Genomic DNA, 14,708 nt, shown 5'->3' on the forward strand with positions numbered 1-14,708 from the left:
TGTATTTGTATGTAGGTGTATATGTATGTGTGTGTATTTACATTTATTGGTGTATATATATAGACTAGCCTTCTAAGAGTGTAGATATGAATCTGTAGGTACGCGTACGTATGGTATATACGTGAATGTATGTAGATGTATGTATGTATGAATATAACGCGTGCGTGCGTGTATGTGTATGAGTGTACGAATGAGTGAGTGTACGTGCTAAAGAGTGTGCGTGAGTGAATGGAGCTTGTTTTCCTTAGACAGATAAATGGACTGGCTGTCATAGCCAAGATGTTTGTGACCAAGCGGCCCAAGATAACAAAAGTAATAACGAAGATAATAATATTAAAATTAGGGAATGGGTCTGTATTTGTATGTGTATATATATGTGTGTATGTGTAGGTATGCATAGGTACACATATGTATATATATATATATATATACATGTATGTATATGTATGTATGTGTGTGTTATGTGTGTGTATGTGTATATATGTGTATATAGGGACTAGTGTGCTGTGTGTGCATGTGTGTGTGTGGATATGTGTTGTATGCGTGTATGTGAGTATGTGTGGTGTATGTGTATATATATTTTTCTGTGCGTATATGTTTGTGGGTCGTGTGTGTATATATACATGTGTGTATACGTGTATGCATGTGAGTGTGTGTATGTATACATTATGTGTATGTGTAGATATGTATATGTATGTGTAAGTGTATATATATGTATATATATGTTGTGTATGTATGTGTGTATGTATAATATGTATAATGTTTGTAGTGTGTGTATGTATGTATACATGTGTGCATAGGTATAAGTGAGAATCTCCTTATTTACCTAAAACTCTATTCCCCTTTTTTTATATATAGATTTTTTTTTTTTATTTTTTTATTTTTTTTTTTTATTTATTCTTCTATCTAATTTAACACTGACTCCTTGACCACTCCCCCAAGTATGATATTTTGCGCTATGCCTACCCCCAAAAGTCCCCCACCAACACCCCTTTAAACCTGCCTAAATGTATAATGCCAATACAATTCTTGTTAACTAGCTTCCTGAAGATTTCTCTTGAATGAAACAGTTCTAGTCCTGTAGAAGCTCCTTCTATATAATAAATATAATATATATATAAATAAATTATATATATATATATATATATGTGTGTGTGGTGTTGTTTGTGTGTGTGTGTGTGTGGTGGTGTGTGTGTGTGTGTGTATGTATATGTATGTATGCATATCTATTTATCTATTTATCTATCTCTCTAGATAGATACTGAGATAGATACTGAGAAGGTTATTTGTTATGACTGGCCGGTCGCCTGTACAGCGAAGTGTTTATAGGTGTGAAACCAATGGTTATCCTCTGACCGGCCATGACAAACAACCTTCTAAGTATATAATATAACATACATGTATGTGTGTATATGTGTATATGTGTGTATTCATACATGCATACATATATACGCGTATGAATAATATATATATATATATATATATATATATATATATATATATATATATATATATGCATGTAAGCATTTATGTATGCATGTATGTGTCTATATAACATATATCAGTTATACACGTATACGAGACATCAATTAATTTTCGTCTATTCTATGTAGATGCGTCTCTAATTACCTCATTCACTCTAATTTGTATCTTTACATTGAGCAAGATTTTATGCCCAAAGGGGAATACACAGACAAACATCGTACATACATATATCTTCCACTCGCTAATGTTCTGCTAAATTAACCATACAAGATTCATTACTTCCAATAATGCATTTAGCTGGAGATTAACACCTATATAGTAATCCTAGTTAAAATCTACTTAAACACTGTTCTTTAAGACCTTCATAAATCTTACCTCTCTTTTATTTATTGCTATTATTGTTGTTATTATTATTATTATTATTATTATTATTATTATTATTATTATTATTATTATTATTATTATTATTATTATTTGATATTTACATTTTGTTTTCTGGCATTGTCCATTAACATTTGTTTATATGTTGTATTCTCTGCTTATTTCCTCAGTTTCTCATTAGTCACTATTTCCCTTTCTATTTTCCTATATTTCTTTCTTGTCTTTGTCATGTGTCCCTGTTACTCCTTATTTGTTGTGCAACTGTTTCTCACTTCACATCAGTCAAGTTAACCTCTTTTTCTTTTTCTCTCTCCGTCTCCTTCTTAAACATTCTCTCTTCTCTATCTCTATCTCTCTCTATGACATATATACTCATTGTTACTGTTTCGTCTTCTCGAATTGCCTCTCCAAGTCTCCCCAAATACCAATGTGAACCGGTGTCCCATTCTCTATCCTTCTTACCACACACTTCAAGCAAATACAGAAACAAACCGTACAGTAAAAGATTGTAGCAGTTAGAGACTCTACAAAAGGAGAGGCATGAAGGTCACAAATCTCACTACAGCTGGACACAATAAAAACGATATTAGTGACAAGAATACAAAAATAAGTTGTGAAAGAAATATGTAAATGACAAGTTTACACTAATTTGTTGCTGTATTTTTTTTTGGCCTTTTAATGTACTGTACTGAATAAGTGCTCGGCACAGCCATTTTATATCAGCTAATATTACACTAGCTACACTAGACTACATTGGAAGCAAGCTAGCTGAGATCTCGTAAATAACAAATAAATTCGTCTGCCTACTGATGCGTAAGATGTTTTTTTCCTTTTGTTTTTCAACATTTTATGTATGTGTGTATGTGTGTGTGTATATATATATATATATAGATACTTGCATGTACACACACATTATATAGATATATATACTTTTATATATATATATATATATATTATATATATATATATATATATATATTGTATGTATGTGTGCGTATATATATATATATATAATATATATATATATATGTATGTGCGTGTATGTTTTTGTGTGTAGTTCATATATTTGATTATTTTTGTTTTACGTTAATCTTATATTTTTTGTTATACGGTCTAGAAGATTCTAGGGGGAAAATGTTTGCTAATTATTATGGGAGACGTGTCTTATTATACCTGTGAATGTTCTAATTACATATATATACATCATTGTGTATATATATATATATATATATATATATATATATATAATATATATATATATATATGTATGTATGTATATGTATATCTATATGTATATATATGTATATATACTTATGTGTATGTATTGGTATATATACATCTATTTTTCTATCTATACATGTTTCTATATATAAATGTGGGGAGAGTAATGTGTTTATGTTTGGAAGGCGAAAGTTGTTGCCAATGATACATTTTTGAATCAGTGTGTGCCAAGCTATATGAGACAAAATAAAGGAAAATTATATATGTATGGATTTATTTGTATGGGAAGAGTTTCGTCAAATGTGTGTAGTACCAAATTAGATATTTCCTGATATTTAGTTTCCTACTGGCCAATTCTTTTTAAGTTGGAATCCAATATCTCCCCGCTCTTTGTCATGGAAAAAGTAAATGAGTTCAACATTTTTGTTCTAATTATTCCTTATATATATTACCCTAAGTGGATGTTAATATTGTCTCATTTTTGCCTATTTCTGTGGTTTACGGCATTAACGAATGAGCCGTGATTCTGATTTAGTCTGTTAGATATTAGAGCCAAGTATTTCTCAGATCTCACATTACATTCTCAAAAAGGAAACGACATATGGAAAGTGTAGTTCTTAAATACGGGACGGTCTTGGTTAGAATGATTTTAGTCATAGTGCCGCTCAACCTGAGTTGAACCGAAGCAAAACAATAGCGACAATGATATCAACAACAGTTTCTCCTGGATCATTTCACGCTACAAAAACTAAATTGTATGAGAGGAAATCCTGCACCTATATAATATACATTAGTCTCTGTCCGATAATTTTCCAATCAAAACAATTAGTCTCAATACTTCATTTGTGATAGGCTTTACTCAACACTATCCTTTTCCGCTCTCGTTAATTGACTTGTTGAGGAACAAATCTCATTGGAGATAACACCAAACAAATTACATACATTCTTACGCGCAGTTGACTTAGCGCTATTCATGCTTTTTGTCATATCAATACAGCCCTCCATGTGATATTAAGTATTATAGAAGATTATATGTACCTTATGTAAGATATTTACTGCCGACTGTAATCCCATCACAACACAAAATAATCGTAAATCAAAATAGAGAACTGAGAATGTGGAGAAAAAAATTGAAATCTTTGTTTTGTTATTTAAGGAAGAGTTATGATGACTAAGAGGAGAAAGTAAACCATAACACTCTTATTGATTAAAAGTTCACATCTACTTAATTTGTATCATTTTCGTTCTGGAGGTAGAAACTATTACTCTAAGTTACGTATACCAATACGAAGTAACAGATAAATTTAGCAATGTAGAAAGTTATATATGAGTTCGTATCATCCATGATTGTGGATATTCCTTTGTAGCTAAAATGTAATACATACATCACATCTCATCTACAGGGTTATTCTTTTGCTACTGATGATCAGATAACAAATAGTATGAAACAAATTGATGCTTTAAAAATCTCACAGTGTGCAGCAAAATGTTATTTTTTGCCTTACAAGGATATAATCCACATCATCGGCAACAGTTCAGAAAGGTCTGCAATGTAGTGCTTTTCCATAGGATTTGACAGTGTCACTAAAACCTTTCATAAGGCTATCTGCAGGACGGATTGTCCTGACAGTCGTTAAGACCGCACTCGGTGCAAAATTTATTCAACGTTTAAAAATAAGGAAAATTCCAATAAAAAAGCAACCCGTTGTAAAGGCAATAAACCTGAAATAATTCTTTTACGGGACAGAGGTCAAAAGTAATGCATTGCCGTGGATAGAAGTTAGCGGACCTGCTGTGAATGTATTATCTATGTTCATGGAGAAAGTAAGAGTCTTTTAAAGATCTTGTATATGGGTTACTGACTTTTTATTTACACATAATATTATAGGCGCATCGGGTTATGAACCAACATTTTAACAGAAAGGACTAGAAAGGCTGGAATTTTACAAGAAAGAATGAGAATAACTGACATATCATTCCAAATGCGATAAAGATTTATAAAACATTCCAAAAGTTCTACATGTGAGTCACTTAAAATGGAAACACATACGCACACAGTGAGTGTGTGTATGTATATATACATACATACAAGGAATACTGGTGGAACATTCCTATCAAGACATCTGCCAAGAGTTAACATAAAAAGCCGGATATTGTTGTTTGGACCTTCATGAAGGTCAGCTGTCCTGCTGATTTGAATATTTCTCTGAAAATGAAAGAGAAAGGGGTTAACTTTGAACAACTGTTTCGAAACCTCCAGCCTCTATATCAAGATTATAAATTCACATTTATACCAATAATAATTGGTGCACTAGGTTTTGTAAGTAAATGCTTAAATGAATATCAGGATAAGCTAGGGTTTTCAGAAAAAGGAATCAACCCTCTAATTCGCACATTGGTGATACAGTCTCTCAGTGAAACAGTAAATATATGCAAGACTTCGCTGAAGTTTAAAATGATACATTGTTTTATCTACATTACAACGATCGAGCTTTGTAACTTTGCTAGAAACCAACTTCTTTTTCAAAGAAAGAATTTAAATAATTAAAAGCAAAAGAGTACATTCATGCATGCCTACATACATGCATACATACATACATAGATACATACATGTATACATACATACATGTAAAGAAAATACATTTGCACTTTTAAACCTATTTATTCGTTTATTTGGTGAGACAGGGTTGTTATCGTTGACTTCTAAGTATCTCTGATATTGGGAAACACCTCCGAAATAACCGCCTTTACATATGCAACCGCACACTCACACATATTCACAATTGTGTGCTTGCGCTTACGTATTTACCTTTTTTAAAAATAAAACTGGAAATGTTTTGAATAAAACAAAAAGACTGATACAATGCCTTGTTTTTTTTGTATTTTTTTTTTTTGGCTTTTACTTCACTGATGGAGATCTCTATTATGAATAGGTCTCCATCGTTGGCTTATACAGGCATAACAACATACGTGAGACAGTGGTTGGAAGAATTGGCAGTTATTTTTATTAAATCTGATAACAACGTTACGTCTCCCTTCAAGGATCATACAAACATACGCACATTCAAACACACATATATACGTGTGTATATATATGTATATATATATATATATATATTATATATATTATATATATATATGTATATATTATACACGTGACATCATAAATATAAGGAATTATTTATATGTTTTTCATTAGTATATTCCTTTGAATAGACAGAAAGAGAGAGAGAGAGAGAGAGAGAGAGAGAGAGAGAGTATGTGTGTGTATGTGGTGTGTGGGAAGAGAGAGATACACTTGCAAAATAAATGGGCTTGCACACGCTGTGAGCCGGGTAAGGAAAGACTGTGAAATCCAATTGCATGATTCGGCAAAGGGCACGAAAACATATCACAAAACATTTTTAACAAGAATTCTGGCTGTCCGTCCAAACATTATTTGTTTTTACTGTGTGATGACACACAATTATATTTGGTTACTGTTCAAACAAAACAGTAGGAATTACGTGTATGGGGGTGGGGTGGGGTGGGGTGCAGAATCAATGTTTAAGACTTTGGACGTGATTCACCGATTCATCATATTTGACAGAATTCGGATTCCTTCAGGCAGTCACTAACAAATGCAAAAACAACAACAACGACGACGACGATGGCGATATTGATGATGATGATGATGATGATGATGATGATGATGATGACGATGATGACGATGATGATGATGATGAATAAGAAATGAATAAAATAATTATTTGCAAAGCTAACAAAAAATATACGAGAAAAAAAAAAAATGGGACTTCTTCCATGACAACGGATTTCTTAACTTAGCAACAACTCGTCCGATCATTGGCAACAAACAATAGGAAGGAGTAGAAGAAAAAGAAAAAAAGGGACCAGGAAAGGGAGAGAACGCTGATCAAATTTGAAGGGGTATTCTGACACAGACTACTTGAGTCAGCAAATGGCAAACAATCGAATTGGAGGAAGAAGTAAAAGTAGAGTGTTATAGGAAAATATACTTAACGGAGAATCTATCGTTAATAAACAAAAGCGTCTTCCATCGTGGTATTACAGCAAAAGTTGCGAAACGAAAATGGAATGGTGTCAGGACAGTTATAGAAAGGAAAATATATTTCGTTTGTGTATTTGTAGATGTGTGTGTGTGTGTGTGAGGGTATCCATGTATTCACACACATGCACACACACAAAATACATAAATATATATGTAAGCATGACTATTTATTGATGTGTGTGAACATGCAGACACGTATATATACATACATAAATACGTAGTACATACATACAGGCATTCATACATACATACCTACATATTATATATATATATATTATATATATATATATATATATATATACATATATATATATATATATATATATATACACACATACATACATACATGCATACACACAGACACACATACATACATACATACATACATACATACATACATACATAATACATACATACATACATGCATACATATGTCGTTGCTGTTATGCAAAAATCTCGTAAGTCCGAAACATTGCTTTTTCAGAAAACGAAAAAACTGTTGTACTACACTTTGACAATTCTTGATATCTTGGCATCTGAGGCAGCTGGAGATACGATAGTTTGATCAAAAGAACCGGCTATTGCAGGCAAAAATAAATGTTTAAAACGCATGACGTCAAATTTGGACATGCGACAATTTAACATAATAACAGAAACTTGATAAGCTGAAAATCTGTTCAGTAGGTCACAAGTTCGAAGTCACTGTCAGCATTTTCTATGTAAGAAAATTCGTTTCTACTCTAGGCATAAGGCCCTCTATGTAAAAAACAAACTATTTATTCTACTGAAAGATATTCAGTAAATGTGGGGGCCCAATGGCCCAGTGGTTAGGGCAGCGGACTCGTGGTTGTAGGACCGTGGTTTCGATTCCCAGACCAGGCGTTGTGAGTGTTTATTGAGCGACAACACCTAAAGCAGCACGAGGCTCCGGCAGGAGATGGGGGTTGAACTTTGCTGTACTCTTTCACCACAGCTTCCTCTCACCCTTTTTCCCTGTTTCTGTTGTACCTGTATTTCGAAGGGCCAGCCTTGTCACACACTGAACCTCCCCTAGAATTACGTCAAGGGTATACGTTTCTGTGTTGTTCTCAGCTACTTGCACGTTAATTTCGCGAGCAGTATTTCGTCTGTCTTTATGTTCTGTGTTCGAATACCGCCGCGGCCGACTTTGCCTTTCATTGTTTTGTAGTCGATAAAGTTGATTACTCGGATCCAGGTAATCAACTTGCCCACTTCACAGAACTTGGTAATCTTGTGACAAAATTTGAAACCAATATTACTCTAGTTTCTGCTTCTTGTTCAAACTCAGGTAATTAAAAACATCCAAGCAGCAGCAGCAGCAGACAGACAGCCAGACAGACAGTGCCTATGTATTAGTTTTTGTATCCGCAGGTATATGTTCGCGTGAGTGTATCTACATGTTATTTACGTATGTACTAGAGGACGCATCATATATCTCTACTTTGAATGTATAAAGGTGCGCGCGATTTAAGTTTGTGTACTGTCGTGTATACATACATAATCTGTGCATATGTAGCTATGCATGTGTGAAGGAATGTATGTATGGATTGATTGATTTGCTTGTAACTCAGGCGTTACTGGGCAACTCAAATTACAGATGTATATAAATGCCTAAGTTGTGCACCGCAGGAGCGAACTTGATTCCACACAGCTGTGAGACGTTCTGTTCAACCACATGACTATGACGGCTTCGTTAAATAAAAAAGCATAGCCTGTGCTTTAAAAGTAATTTATTTTCCAAATATTCATATGCGTTCACCGTGTCTATGTGACTATATGTATATGTATCTATATGTGACAGATACACATACGTATGTATCATTATACGCGTTATTTGTATGCAGATATATATATATATATATATACATATATATACATATATATACATATATATACATATATATACACACATATGTATATACACACACACACACACACATATATATATATATACATATACATATATACATATATATATATATACACTTATAGATGCACACACACGTATTTAAATGTGTCGCTAATCAGTTGGATTTTTGTACAAGGTTCGCTGCAAGCCTAATAATCAATTAAGACAATGTTGCAATAACACCCATTCAATTAAATTTTATTCATATTTATTACATTGATGTGTAAGCTCTGCAATACAGCGCAGCAAACCTAGAATCAAAACCCGATATAATATGAAGATCAGTAGGAACGGGCATTGATGTTTTCGAAAATTATGGGTCCACGATAATTTCTTCTGAACTTTTAATCAAATTATGGATGAAATGTGGTACGATGCTGTATAGTTTTGTACAACTAGTTTTTTGTTCTAGATTATGATCAGATAAAAGGAAAATTGCCTTTGATTTGTGCTGTTTGAGACCTAAATTGAATTAAAGTAAGCCTCGCAAAAATTACAAACTGCTGTTCCACGAATGAATCAGGATAAAAAGTATAAAGTCTGTCTCAGGCGATACGATGTTTCTAATGATAGGTATATCAAATAATGGTCTGTTTTGAAATGAGTTCAAATTAATTGTGCGTTTCAGTTTACTTGCTGTTTGTTTCTTGCAATATCAAGCACTTTCCTTTAAACTAATTTGCCAAACCTGAAAGTATTTTTTATATCTAAAGAAGCAATCTAGGACTAAGTGGAATTGTGATCGTCTACATAAGTTAGAAAATAAAAAACAGTAAAAATTTATTAAGGAACATGAAAACCGAAACTGCTAGATAAATGAAGTTGATTATTTCTTATAACGGTACCCGCTCCAAATTTACAAAAAAACTCATATGAGCCTTAACACAGTGTATTCTTTTGCTAGAAATAGCAACCAAGTCTTGCTTAAATTACTCCTTATTGTCTTAAAAAAAAGGCACGTTTGGAAATTAGGATATAGTAGCACAAAAAGGCTAGGTCGTCAAACTGGATATCCCGATCAAAGGCCTCATTCAGCAATACCACAAACAAGAAAGTCATGTCACAACTATAATACCACGATCAGCAGACAACCCTACTTTGTGGCCCTAAAAATATGTAACGATGATAATATCGAAATCTCTCTCTATATAAACGGCAGTTTGTCTGTGCGTGTTTCTGTGTGTCTGTTTGCTTGTACCCTCACCCTGAACACGGCTTTCAACCGATTCTGATGAAACTTGACACACACATAGCCCAATGTCATAATTCAAAACTAACGCAGCCAAAATTTTGAAAAGTTCCCCCAGTTCTGAAAAAAATCGACAAATTCGACATGGGGTCGAGAATCAGAAACACGAACCACAAACTGTCTAGGGGACGCAACTCAACCTTTTTTAACTCAAAAAAAAATTTACCATAATTTTTTTTGCTATTTTTTGGCTATAACTCTCTAAAAATGCTTTATAGTTATTTCCCTTACAAACCTGAGCAACGCCGGGCGATACTGCTAGTATTTATATAATCATCTGAAGCTTTATCAGACGGTCACGATTTTTAATGAAATTGATTAAATCGGCTTACAGTAGATGGCTAGTTTATATATCTAATCGTTCAGCTGGGACATAGTTTTTAGATTGACCACATGATTTGAACTCAAGATCTACGTGAAGGAAAAATGAAATAAAATACGCAATAAGGCTTACAACTTGAAACATATAGGCGTGGCTGTGTGGTAAGATGTTTGCTTCCGAATCACATAATTCCATGTTCGGTCCCCGCTCCATGGCACTTTAAGCAAGTATTTTCGACAATAGCCTCGGACCGACCATAGACTTCTGCTTTGGTTTGATAGATGGAAACTGAAAGAAACCCGTATATATATATATATATATATATATATATATATATATATTATATATATATATATGTATCTATGTATGCATGTATATATATATATATATATATATATAAGACAAGCTACAAATTATAGTATTTACATATTTTTATATCAGTAGATTTTACTTAGACACTTACATTGCGTGTGTGTGAGTGTCTTTGTCTATGGGTTTCTCATCTACTACTGATTGGCAATTGGTGCTAGTGTATTTGTGTAAAATATGCATGCATGTATGCATGTATATATATATATATATATATATATATTATATATATATATATGTATCTATGTATCTATGTATGCATGTATGAATGTATGTATGTATGTACTCGTTCAAAGTACGAGTAATATGATTATATATTACAATCATATGTACATGCGCGAAGGAAGCATTACAAAACATGAACGTCCTTTTTGGCCAAATTCCATTCCTATTTCGTCAGAAATTGTTACTAAAATTGTTTCCGAATATTATTTTGCTCAGAAATGTTTAGATTGTCTACAAAGAAATCATAGTTTCCATTGTTATTTGTTAGAATTGTTGAAACTAACGCATAACCAGTGGGATTTCGTGAAAGAAATTATTATTTTGAGCCAAAATAAGTAGCAACGCAATATAGAGTGTCTGTTTGTAATATTCCGTTTGAAATAGTTATAACATCAGATATAATTGCTCCCCTCTTAGATATACGTGTGAGACTTGTTAACCTCTACTCATAGCTTCTAAAATTGGAACAAAGTTCCACAAATAGTTACATTCACTTCTTTCCATATGACCGGTCATCACTTTCTGTATTCTTGTAATATCAGTGGTTTTGGAGTTGAAGTATATCGTATAAAGAGTTTATGGATGGTGCTTAAGCATGCAATGTTTCTATAGTTTTCTATTTGGGCTGTACTTTCATTCTTGTCTAAAAGATTTGCCTATGCTGTAACCAACCAATTCATTATGTCAATCGTGTCTTCCAAAGTTTTTGACGTACACATATTAGTGACATCCTGTAAAACGTCAACATCTTGTTTCAGTATCCCACAATGCCTTCACAATATACAGGTTTTCCAAAACATTGGTGACGATTTCAACGTTGATTCTTTCATTTTTACATTGTACAAATTTCGATTGTGTCTATCCACGACGTATTTTGTATAAAATCGTTCGTTTCATTCCAGTTCCTTGACCAGTTCCACTTCCTTAACTATCTTCCTGAGAACGTGTTCATTTGATACGACATATTATGGAAAACAATATCTTCATACTCCTGTATACGGCTTAGGGATTAGAAGCGAATCTGGGGTTAATGCTGGATCGTTTTAATATCTTTATCCAGTAGCGGATTTTTCACTCAGCGACTTCAATATATCCTTTAACTTTATTAATTTCCTCCAGCATTTTCAGTGTATAATTTCCGTATAGTTTTGTTAAACTTTCCATTAGACATAGTCCCTGTACTCTAGAATTGTTATTCATCATCACCTCATCATGCTATTTAAATGTCCTATTCTGAACTGCAAGTAGGATATTTAAATGCCATTATAACGTATGTGTATATATATATATATATAATTACGTACATTTTCTCACAGAGAAGCGCATACAATGCTACACTCGCCTAAATGCACACTAACATTAAACTCTCAGATGAATAAAAGCTTTTTCTCGTTTATTTTTATCGCTTCTGTTTGTATGTTGTTGATTTTGTAATTTGTTGGTTTGATTTTGCTTTCTTTATTAACGAAGATATTAATCTAATTTCTCTTCGGCCAGAGGGGAAAAGATTGTAATTACAGTAAAACAGTAAAAATTACGTTAAGGACAAACAAGAGAAATAACTTCACCATAGCAACCAACGAAATATAAAAACTTTTCCATTTACGTTCGGAAGCATTCAAGAATCACGAATACATAGATTTGCCGTTATTGTGTTTTCATTTATTCCATTTTATTTTTTCTTATACTTTCTATTCTATTTCTTGATCATTTTCCTTCTCTTCAACCTACTTTTTCGATCTTACTTTTCTCACATAATTTTCCCTTTTTTTTTTCTTTTTTCCATTTTTAGAAGGAATTTGCAATCGTTAAATTAAGGTTTGTGGTTTCTCTAATGTCGTTGTTGTTTATCTTCAGCCCATCCTGACTGAGCTCACCTTTGAACAACTACATTGCATTATTTACCACGCTACGTACTTTCAAGCTACATCATCCAATACAACCATGGAATGCATAATCTAATGTAGATTTGACATGCGACAGCATATATATCTTTCTTTACTACTCACAAGGAGCTAAACACAGAGGGGACAAACAAGGACAGACAAACAGATTAAGTCAATTATATCGACCCCAGTGCGTAACTGGTACTTAATTTGTCGACGCCGAAAGGATGAAAGGCAAAGTCGACCTCGGCGGAATTTGAACTCAGAACGAAATACGGCTACGGATTTCGCCCGGCGTGCTAACGTTTCTGCCAGCTCGCCGCCTTATGCGACAGCATATAGCCTTCACCTGCTAGCTTATGATGTGATAAATAGCTTCAGATTTGGAAGCGTAGTAAAACTGATAAAACTTCAAGTTACATGTCATCATTCTACATTAAAAATAAGAGTTTCCGTAACGCCATTATATCACAGACGATGATTGACTCGTCAGAGAAGACAAATATGCATGGTGAAGATGCACGTTTCTTCTTAAATTTTCTATTCATAATATATAATTGAACTAGAACATGAAGGGAAATTTAAGGATAATCAAAATATGGGATTCATTGTTTTATAATGTAGCCTGAACTCTCAAATACGGCATTTTTCATTTATTTATAATTATTTTTCTTTTGCTTACAAGTAGTTCATCACAGACGCACCTGAACGTTTCATAGTGGCATGACTATAAAAGTTCCTTCTAGCTATCTCGTGTTTGGTTGCAATTTCATTCACGCATGCCTATCACGCACACACACAAGACACAGACATACATGCATACATACATACATACATACATACATACATACATACATACATACATACATACAACATACATACATACATACATACAAAACATACAAATTTGCAAATACACGCATACATACATTCTAAAATACTCTGTTGTTCATGCTGAAATACCAAAGAATGAGCCTTGGATCTTGATTAGAAACCGGATCTTTCTCTATTGGCAAGAAATCTTGAAATAAAACTGAATAATGACATATATACATACATGCATGCTTTCGTACGTACGTAGATGCCTACATGTATACATGCATACATACATTTATACATTTATACATACATACATACATACATACATACATACATACATACATACATACATACATACATACATACATACATACATACATACATACATACATACGTACGTACATCTAACTGCTTCGAAACCTCCAGTTTGTATACCCAGATTATAATTCACATTCATACTAATAATAATTGATGCACTTTGTATTGTAAGAAAATACCTAAGTGAGAATCTAGATTAGCTAATGTTTTCAGAAAAAGAAATGAACCAGGAAATTGGGACATTACAAATACAATCTGTAATTGAAATAGTAAACATAGCAAGACTTTTCTAAAGTTTAGAATGTGATTTATTTTTTGTTATCTACATCTCAATAACAGAGTTTTGTATCTTTCTAACAAAGCATCTCCTTCATAGTGTAACATTTCAACTAATTAAAAACATAGGCGCAGGAGTGGCGGTGTGGTAAGTAGCT

The 14,708-nt window shown here is 33.0% G+C and overlaps 1 long non-coding RNA gene across 1 annotated transcript in view; it reads right to left on the reverse strand.

Moving 5' to 3' along the window:
• The window catches only part of LOC118762760, a 17,928-nt gene extending 3,443 nt beyond the window's left edge, over positions 1–14,485 (reverse strand). Inside the window, exons 1-2 of the long non-coding RNA XR_004998510.1 lie at positions 14,355–14,485; positions 3,993–3,996 (exon numbers count right to left, since the gene is read on the reverse strand). This is a non-coding gene — a long non-coding RNA (uncharacterized LOC118762760). The remainder of the gene's footprint in view (positions 1–3,992; positions 3,997–14,354) is intronic.
• Positions 14,486–14,708: the final 223 nt, after the last annotated feature.

The sequence above is a fragment of the Octopus sinensis genome, linkage group LG3, assembly GCF_006345805.1.
Source record: "Octopus sinensis linkage group LG3, ASM634580v1, whole genome shotgun sequence".
Lineage (NCBI taxonomy): Eukaryota > Metazoa > Mollusca > Cephalopoda > Octopoda > Octopodidae > Octopus > Octopus sinensis.